The 9,389-nt window shown below is 50.4% G+C and overlaps 1 pseudogene; it reads left to right on the top strand.

The window, feature by feature from the left end:
* Nucleotides 1-439: 439 nt before the first annotated feature.
* On the top strand, nt 440-7,214 carry LOC144142921 (uncharacterized; annotated as a pseudogene).
* Nucleotides 7,215-9,389: the final 2,175 nt, after the last annotated feature.

Below are 9,389 nucleotides of genomic sequence, written 5' to 3'. Positions count from 1 at the left end.
AATAATGCTGGCTAACCTACCTTACCATCTAAGAAACACAGCCAAATCCTGGTATGACACCAACGAGCACACGTTGACCAGCTGGGACGTTTGCAAAGTAAAGATGCGCAAAATATCTGGCAGCCCCGTGGGTTGCCAGCTCGCCGCACGTCAACAGCTCGCTTCGCGTCCCAGTCCGCCACTGAATCGTATAGCACGTATATACACGATGTTTTGGCCCTCTGCGCAAAGGTTGATCCCGAAATGTCGGAAGCCGACAAGGTAGGCCACGTCCTTAAAGGCATTGCAGATGACGCCTTCCATCTGCTGATGTGTAAGGATGCCGCTACAATCGACGCCATTCTTAACGAATGCCGACGTTTTCAGGAGGCCAAATGCCGCCGCATTGCCCACCAGTTTACTCGGCTGCCCCACACGGCGGCAACGTCGTGGTGTCAAGATGGGTCGGTGCCACCACGCACAACGCTGACGCCTAGCACGGAGGCCCAGACTGAGAGCCTGACGAAAATAGTACGCCGTGAGATCGAGGCTATGGCTCCAGTCGCTCAGCACTGCGCGTACGACCGGAACGGCCCCACGATTTCTCTCATCCAAGTCGTTGTTAGAGTCGAGATCACGTCCCTGGGCCTTCACTCAGTTTGTGCGTTGGGACGCCAGGATCCCTGCGTCGGCTTCCGTACCCCTTCGCCCCGTACTGATGTCCCGCCGCGCTACTATGTTCTACCGCGCTACCGACGACGCAGTCCTGGTGAATGGAGAACAGCCGATCACCGCCCCATCTGTTTCAACTGCCATAGCGTTGGACACGTCGCCCGTTATTGCCGCAGCAGCTGGTCGCCATTTAGGCGTCAACGGTTTCCCGAGAACAGCTACTCCGAGGACTACCCTCGACGTTTTCCGCCACGTCCTCAGCAGCCCTTCGCACCCGACAACACACGACGCAACCTATCTAGCCGCTCGCCGTCACCTCAGCGTCGCCAGTCGCGTTCGCCGCAGCCCCGCCGCCAGACTCCGCCGCCCACTTTCTCGACCTCCCTCTCGGAAAACTAGCCAGTGCAGCTCCCGGAGGTGATGCTGCATTAACGACCCGGCCTGCAAATCCTGTGTTGACTTTGGTTCCAAGACCCAATTTGATAGATGTTCGCGTTGACGGGGTTCGTGTTAGTGCTTTAGTCGACACAGGTGCCAATATTTCATTCATGAGTTCGAAGCTTCGCCGCACTCTTCGGACAGTTATGACGCCCGCGATATGCCGTGCCATACGAGTCCCCAACGGAGGAACGACCACCGTAGCCGGAATGTGTACCGCCCTCGTCGCAATTGCCGGACACGACATCGCTGTCTTGTTCACCGTCTTGGACACATGTCCTTACTACATAATATTCGGACTGGGCTTTCTTACAGAACACGCCGCCCTCATTGACTGCGCCGCGGGGTTTTACGTCTTGAGCTTCCCACAACACCCCTTGATGACATCACGCCCACTTACCCGCTTTGCGGCACCGAACATGCTCGATTAGCTCCCAAGGCCATGACCTACGTGCGTTTATCGTCGTGCCCGCCAGTTCCAGATGGTGACTACATTGTCTCACCCGTCACCGATATACTCCTTGAACGCAACGTGACCCTTCCTTATACAGTCGTGAGTGTCGCGAAGAACGAAATTGGCCTCCCATTTTTGAACTTTGGTTTCTCCACCCAAGTCCTTTCCCGTGGAATGTCGCTTGCTACACTGATGCCCTTGGCTGAATGTGAAGTTTCCGTGGTGACAACTGACGACTCTGAATCCTCTACGGATAGCCAACGGGACATTTCACGAACTACCGCTGATTTTATGGACATGATAGCGTCGGACCTTCCACCTCCGGAAGCCCATCAGCTCCGTTGTCTCCTAGCGTCATATCGGGACATTTTCAACTTGGACAACCGTCCGTTGGGCCAGACTTCCCATGTGGCCAGACTTCCCATGTGGGCCAGACTTCCCATAAACACTGGTGATGCGACACCTATCCGCCGACGTCCATATCGTGTCTCCCACGCCGAACGTACCGTCATTCAGCAGGAAGTCGAGAAGATGTTGCGGTAAGATGTTATTGAGCCCTCTTCTAGTCCATGGGCGTCTCCAGTCGTGCTGGTCAAAAAGAAAGACGACTCATGGCGATTCTGTGCTGATTACAGACATTTAAACAAAATAACCAAGAAGGACGTTTATCCACTTCCTCCAATTGACGACGCCCTCGAATGCTTGCATGGCGCATCGTATTTCTCGTCCATTGACCTGAGATCAGGGTACTGGCAAATTAAAGTCAACGCCATGGACCGCGAAAAGACCGCTTTTGTAAAACCAGACGGACTGTACCAATTTAAGGTCATGCCGTTCGGGCTCTGCAATGCACCAGCCACATTCGAAAGGATGATGGACTCTCTTCTTCATGGATTTAAATGGACGACATGCTTATGCTACCTGGATGACGTTATCGTCTTTTCTCCCACGTTTGTGACACACTTGCATCGCCTTTCCGACATCCTGGCAGTTTTTCGCAGAGCTGGACTTCAGCTCAATTCTTCAAAGTGCCACTTCGGTTGTCGCCAAATAAATATTCTTGGGCACCTCGTCGACGCTACCGGAGTCCAACCTGATCCAGATAAAATACGAGCCGTAAAAGACTTCCCTGCTCCTCGATCGGTGAAAGAAGTTCGAAGCTTTGTGGGGCTCTGCTCCTACTTTCGGCGCTTTGTCAAGAACTTCGCTGAAATTGCCAGGCCCCTCACGGATCTGCTTAGACACGATAACCCGTTTTCCTTGGGCCCTGAGCAAGCTTCCGCTTTTTCAACACTCGTCAATCATCTCACTAATCCACCTATTCTGGCGCACTGTGACCCTTCCGCTCCGACCGAAGTCCACACGGACGCGAGTGGACACGGCATAGTTGCCGTACTGGTTCAGAAACACGCCGGTCTCGAACGAGTGATAGCGTATGCGAGTCACCTTTTGTCACCTTTCGAGAGGAACTACTCGATAACCGGGCGCGAATGCCTGGCTCTTGTATAGGCCGTGAACACACTCCGCCCATATTTATACGTAAGGCCTTTTTCTGCGGTAACTGACCACCATGCCCTATGCCGGCTTGCTTCCTTGAAAGATCCCACTGGTCCTCTTGGTCGCTGGACTTTACGCCTTCAGGCGTTTGACTACTCCGTGGCCTACAACTCTGGTAGGCTCCACAGCGACGCCGACTGCCTGTCGCGTCAACCGGTCGACCAACCTGATACAGCGGACAACGACCTTGATTCTTGTGTCCTTGCACTAACTGACTTTCTCAACATCGCCGACCACCACCGTCGCGACCAATCATTGCAGTCGATCATTGCACGTCTCACCACCATGCCGTCAGACCCTGCATTGAACGCGTTTTTGCTCCGCGATGGCGTGCTGTTCCGCCGGAACTCTCGCGCAGACAGCCCTGACGACCTTCTCGTTGTTCCTGAACACCTCCGATCTGACGTCCTCCATCAAGCTGCACGACGAGCCGACGGCTGGCCACCTTGGCGTTGCATGAACTTACGACCGTGTACGTAAGCGATTTTACTGGCCCGGACTCTACCGATCAGTCCGCCGCGACGTAACGGCATGTGACCTGTGCCAGCGCCGGAAAAACCCTTCCTTGGGCCCAGCCGGACTGCTCCAACCGATAGAGATTCCTTCCGAACCTTTCTTTCGGGTCGGTTTGGACCTGCTCGGCCCTTTTCCTCTCTCTCGTTCGAGAAATCGCTGGATCGCTGTTGCGACTGATTACGCGACCCGCTACGCTATTACGTGTGCTCTTCCCACCAGTTGTGCCACCGACGTTGCTGATTTCTTGCTTCACAACGTCATCCTAGAACACGGTGCTCCCTGTCAGCTCCTTACCGACCGTGGGCGGTACTTCCTATCTCGGGTTGTTGACGACCTCCTCCGCTCTTGCCACACGAAGCACAAGCTGACCACCGCCTACCATCCCCACACTAATGGCTTGACGGAAAGGCTTAACAATACCATCACCGACATGCTCGCGGTGTACGTTTCCGCGGACCATCTGGATTGGGACGTCACTTTGCCGTATGTTACATTCGCATACAACTCCTCCCGCCATGACACCGCCGGTTATTCACCGTTCTTTCTTCTCTACGGCCGTGAACCTACTCTTCCCTTAGATACCCTACTTCCTGATGCGACACCTCTGGCTACCGAATATGCCCGCGATGCTGTCGCTCACGCTGATGTCGCCCGCCAGGTTGCCCGTGCCAAGCTCGCGGCTTCCCAGTCCTCTCAGAAACACCGCTATGACGAGCAACACCGCACCGCCCACTTTACGCCCGGCTCTTTGGTTCTTGTCAGCACCCCTTGCCGCCGCATTGGTCTCTCCGTGAAACTGCTGCCTCGCTTCAAAGGCCCCTATCGGAATAAGCGTATGGTCACACCTGTGATGCACGAAATTGTTCCCGCCGCTCCTTCCTCCCCGTCACTGGACCCATCAGCTCAACTCGTCCACGTCGGCCGCCTCAAGGCGTATTACTCAGCGGCCCCACCTGTTCCCTGACCCTCGATTTCAATAAGCGCCGAGACGCCGCTTCTCCGCCGGAGGGGGGTCATGTCACGGCCCTCTTGACATTTCACATGTCAATGCACTGGTTCACCTGGTGGTCAATCCATCGTACAGTTCATCTACGGGTACGTGCCGCATCAGTGGGTCGCGCAAGGCAAGCCGAAGCGAAGACGAAGAGGTCGCGCAGAGACAGACTGGCTCGAGCTACGCTTGTATCCTCGGCTTCGGACTATACGCCTCATTCTTTGAATATAGATCGCTTTTAAGCACAGTGTGTAAATAGCCCGCATCTGCCTCGTAACAATATATACATATGTATAAATATATATATATATATATATATATATATCGCGTTATCGCCTGGTTGCGGCAACAGCTAGAGTCGGAAAACAAATCGTCGCTCCGGCTGGCATCACTTCTTTATCTGTGGCATAACCGTTAACATCCGCGAGTTTCTCTGCCAGCTGCGATGTTGCGAGCCGCCGCTGATCGCAACGCAAGGCGGCGGGAACTTCGGTGGGTCAAAGCTCGCGCCGCAAGTCGGCTAAGAGATGCTCAAGTCCCCTACTTCAGATACAAGCCTACCCTTAGCTCTGACTGCGATGATCCTGGGAGCCACAGCCACCGGGAGGAAGTTTGCACTCCATCATCGTGGGTTTTGTCTAAAGGTGATTGCTCTGACGAAGGACGTGGGGACACTTCTGAGGACGATGGCACTTTTGAAGAGCAAGCTAGTTCATCTGTCGCTTCCGAGACCAGTCTATTAGACAAGCTACATGATATTGCTGGCTCCCACAACATTTCTCATGCCGCCCTAAACGACTTGCTGCGGATTCTTAAAGAGCTGAAACCGGACCTCCCCTGTGATGCCAGAACGCTGTTAGCGACACCAAGGGAACTCAATCAAGCTCGGCTTTCACGACGATACCGGCGGTGCTGAGCGGTTGTCGTTAGCTCTATTGTACCCATCTCAACGACTATAATTCTTAATAATGAAGGCGTCAGGCCAGGGCGAACAACCTCTCTGACGTTATATAAAGCTATAGCTTGGAGGATGTTTTTAGGAAGAATATGTCCACTTTGGACTGAAGGCAGGACTTGCCAAATGCCTGTCTTCGGGTTTGCGTGTGGCTGACGTGCAACAGCTTCTTTTAACTTTGAACATCGATGGCCTGCCACTGTTCAAGAACTCTAGCCGCTATCTGTGGCCAATACTGGCAATGGTCGAAGAAACCAAAGATAGTGGACCTTTCCCCATTGGAATTTTCTGTGGTGTAAAGAAGCCTGCCAGCCTGGATGACTACCTCGATGAGTTCATGAAAGAAATGTGTGAAGTTCAACGAGAGGGTGTTGTGTGCTCTGGAAAGCGGTGCCAAGTGATTATACGGGCTGTGGTGTGTGATTACCCTGCTAGGGTATTTGTGCAGTGTGTCAAGGGTCACACTTCATACTACGGGTGTGACAAGTGCACTCAGACAGGAAAGTGGCTGGGCACAATGACTTTTCCCGATTCGAACGCACCTCTCCGGACTGATGCATCATTCAATGCACAACTGCAAGAGGAGCATCACACTGGAGTTTATCCAATGCAGCAGCTTGGTTTGAAAATGGTCACGCAGTTTCCGATAGAATACATGCACCTGGTGCTGCTTGGTGTCGTTCGAAAGTTTGTGGAGTACTGGGCTGAGGGGCCATACACTGTCCGCTGATCAGATGCCCAGCTGGCTGTTATCAACGGAAGGATCTCTTTGCTGCACCCGCATACGCCTTGCGATTTCAGCAGAAAGCTTCGGCCAATGAAAGATGGGGAGAGGTGGAAGGCAACGGAAGCCAGGCTGTTTTTGCTTTACGTCTGCCCTTGCGTGCTAAAGGGAATGCTTACTGAGGAATTTTATGAGCACTTCCTAGTCCTCCATGTCGCGATCCGAATCTTGTGCGCAAAAGACTCCCCGAACAACCTGGTTTCGTATGCTGAAGAACTGCTTAAGTTCTTCGTGGAAAAGGCGCGATCAGAGAAACTTTATGGTGAGACTGTTTTGGTGTACAATGTGCACGGACTTATGCATCTCGCACAAGATGCTCCACCGTTTGGTCCTTTGGACTGCTTCTCAGGCTTCCCATTTGAAAACTATCTGGGAAGCTTGAAGAGGGCTGTCCGCTCTAGGAACAGGCCATTGGCTCAAGTTTACAAGCGAATAATGGAGAACAATTCTGTAAACAGCGAAGCAGAGGTTCTACGGTCACTTTCCCATGAACACATTCGAGGCCCCATTCCAGCAGGGGTCAATAATGCAAGGCAGTTTGGAGAAGTAGTGTACAATGGGTGAACCTTGAAGACAACTGAACCGGACAATTGCATCCTTCTCCACACTGGCAAGTTTGCGATTGTTGAGAACATACTGAGCTGTGACGGGAAAGTGCGCATTGTGGGGAAGCGTTTTCGCTCTGTGGAAGACCTATACACTTATCCATGCAGGTAGGTCAAGTTTGCTTGATGTGGCAATGGTGAGCCGACTGTCCCTCAACAATTTTGTCTGCGAACTTTACGACATGAAGGCCAAGTGCTGTCTCTTCCCAAGTGGTAATGCCTACGCCTGCTTCCCAATCCTTCATTCAAGAAACTCGTGAACTGAAGTGACAAATTAACTTTTGTGTTTTAGTTTCCAAAGGTCACCTGGGCTGCGAGGCATAGTAATTTGAACCACTTTTAGATCTTTAATTAAGCTGATTGATGAGGAGGTTTAATGAGCAGATGCTTCACAGGTGATGAGGCGCACCATAGTGGAGGGCTCAAAATTAGTTTTGACCACCTGGGGTCTTTAACATGCACCGAAAGCTCGAACCTACGGGCATTTTCGCTTTTTGCCTCCGTCAGAGAAGTGGCCACTGCAGCTAAAAATAGAACCCACTTTTTTGGGCTCAGCAGCACAACGCCATAGCCACTGAGCCACTGTGGCGGGTGATCTTTAATTAAGTTGAAATATTGAACAGAAGTGGAGCCTAGATAATAATAATAAAAGGTGCAACAGCAGGGATTCCAATCTGCGACCTTGAGCCCAGCTTTGGGCAAGTGAAACGACGTTAATTGCTTTTGTACTTGGGTTTTAATTGCAATATGTGCGCGGTAGTCTTTTTCAGTAAGCTGTTGTGAGAGGCAGTTTGGCTGTATACCAATGGCACCAACAAAAGCAAAGCCTCAATTACAAAAACTGAGGCATTCAATCCATTCAGTGTACGGTTCTCAAAAGTGTTGTTTTCAGGACACTAGATGTCTGTTGAGGTTGGAGTGTTTCAGGGAGTGGACTTGTGTGATTTTTGGCTTGATGAAACAAGGTTTAAAGGTCCAGACAAGTACATTGCTGTGCATCATGTGGTACCATGAACAGCAGCTTGAGCGAGCATTTGATAACATTGAGTTTTTGCTTGATTTGCAACAGTGAGAACTTGGAAATGTTTAGATTAAAAGATGAAAAAAAAACTGTTTTGAAAGAGAACGAAAAGAAACGCACGAGCTGAAACCGCATAGCGGTCAACGTTAGTCATGCATTGCCAATCCCAGCTTTGAAGGGGTGCAGTAGACTGTGCCATCAACAGCCCTCCATTCGGGGTCTGCTCACTGCTGAAAAACAAAGCCAGCAAGCATTGTTTGCTTACAGGTAAACTACACGCACCGCTACATGAGGGCAAGTTTAGAGTTTTTTGGGCTTTTAGACGGTGACAAGAATTTTCGCGACTTTCTTTTTCTCATCTATCTCCTTTCACACATGCCTCATAGCTATGAGAAGCACCTCTCATTGGGCAAGTGAATGCCTTGCCTACACTATGAGTGTGAAAAGTCAGTTTGTTTTTTGAGGTAAACAGACTGCACTAAACATGTTTGTTTTAATTGTATGACTGCTTGATGGTGCACATGGGGATTGTGTCAGTCAGTTTGTTGGAGAGATATGGTGCTAGAGTACTTCTGCCTTGGAAGATTTTTAAAGGGCCATGAAGAGCGAGTAAAACTTTAATTTCAAAGAAGTCATCTTTGACACCACACTCAAGTTGATTCCATCTCCAAAGGATGTGTCCTTTACCGAATAAGGCAGGCAGTAATAATAAAAACCTCCCAAGTCTTGCGCTGCATGGCACCAGCAGTGTTTAGCGTAAACACATGACACTGAACACACAATTAATAATAATTGCACATTTGCATTTAAGTGATAAGATAAAAATGAAGGCGATTGCACTGCTGCAGTTGCCTAGTCATGTTTTTTGTCAGTGGCTTTGGTCTATGGCTGCCAAGTGTCAAAAGAAATCTTCGCAGTGTAATAAGTCCCAACAAGGGCGTGGTAACTTCACCTGTATTCTTTAACGTCTTGATGATTTGTTAAGAGTTTGCATTAATGTCATATTGGTCAATACAGCCTTATGATTAAACAAAATTTATATTTGGTCTGCATGGGCTTTTTAAGGGATAGTGTAACGGCAAGCCACCTGCTTGTAGTGTGGATGGTTTGTGATGGACTAGACAAAAAGTCACATTGGGCATGTTTTTTGTATTGTGCTTGTGTACACGTTTTTGAAGTGATGAATTAGTGTAAATAAATTCAACATTCATTGATTGTCTAGGACAGTGTGACCATCTTTTCCCTCTTGATGTTAGCCCAATGCACACATTTTGTTTCAGCTTTCGTACACCAAACAGCACGCTACGTATCTGAGAGGTCAGGTTTGCTTATTTTACCTGTGGTTTTGGCTGCTTGTCCCTCCTCCTGTTACCCATCAGTATCAGCATTTAGTCAAACTTCCCACTTCTTCCAC

Source organism: Haemaphysalis longicornis, unplaced genomic scaffold, assembly GCF_048455015.1.
Source record: "Haemaphysalis longicornis isolate Haplotype H1 unplaced genomic scaffold, Haemaphysalis longicornis Haplotype H1 scaffold_6, whole genome shotgun sequence".
Lineage (NCBI taxonomy): Eukaryota > Metazoa > Arthropoda > Arachnida > Ixodida > Ixodidae > Haemaphysalis > Haemaphysalis longicornis.
The sequence above is the reverse complement of the archived record's forward strand: the minus strand, read 5'-3'. Positions and strand labels throughout refer to the sequence as shown.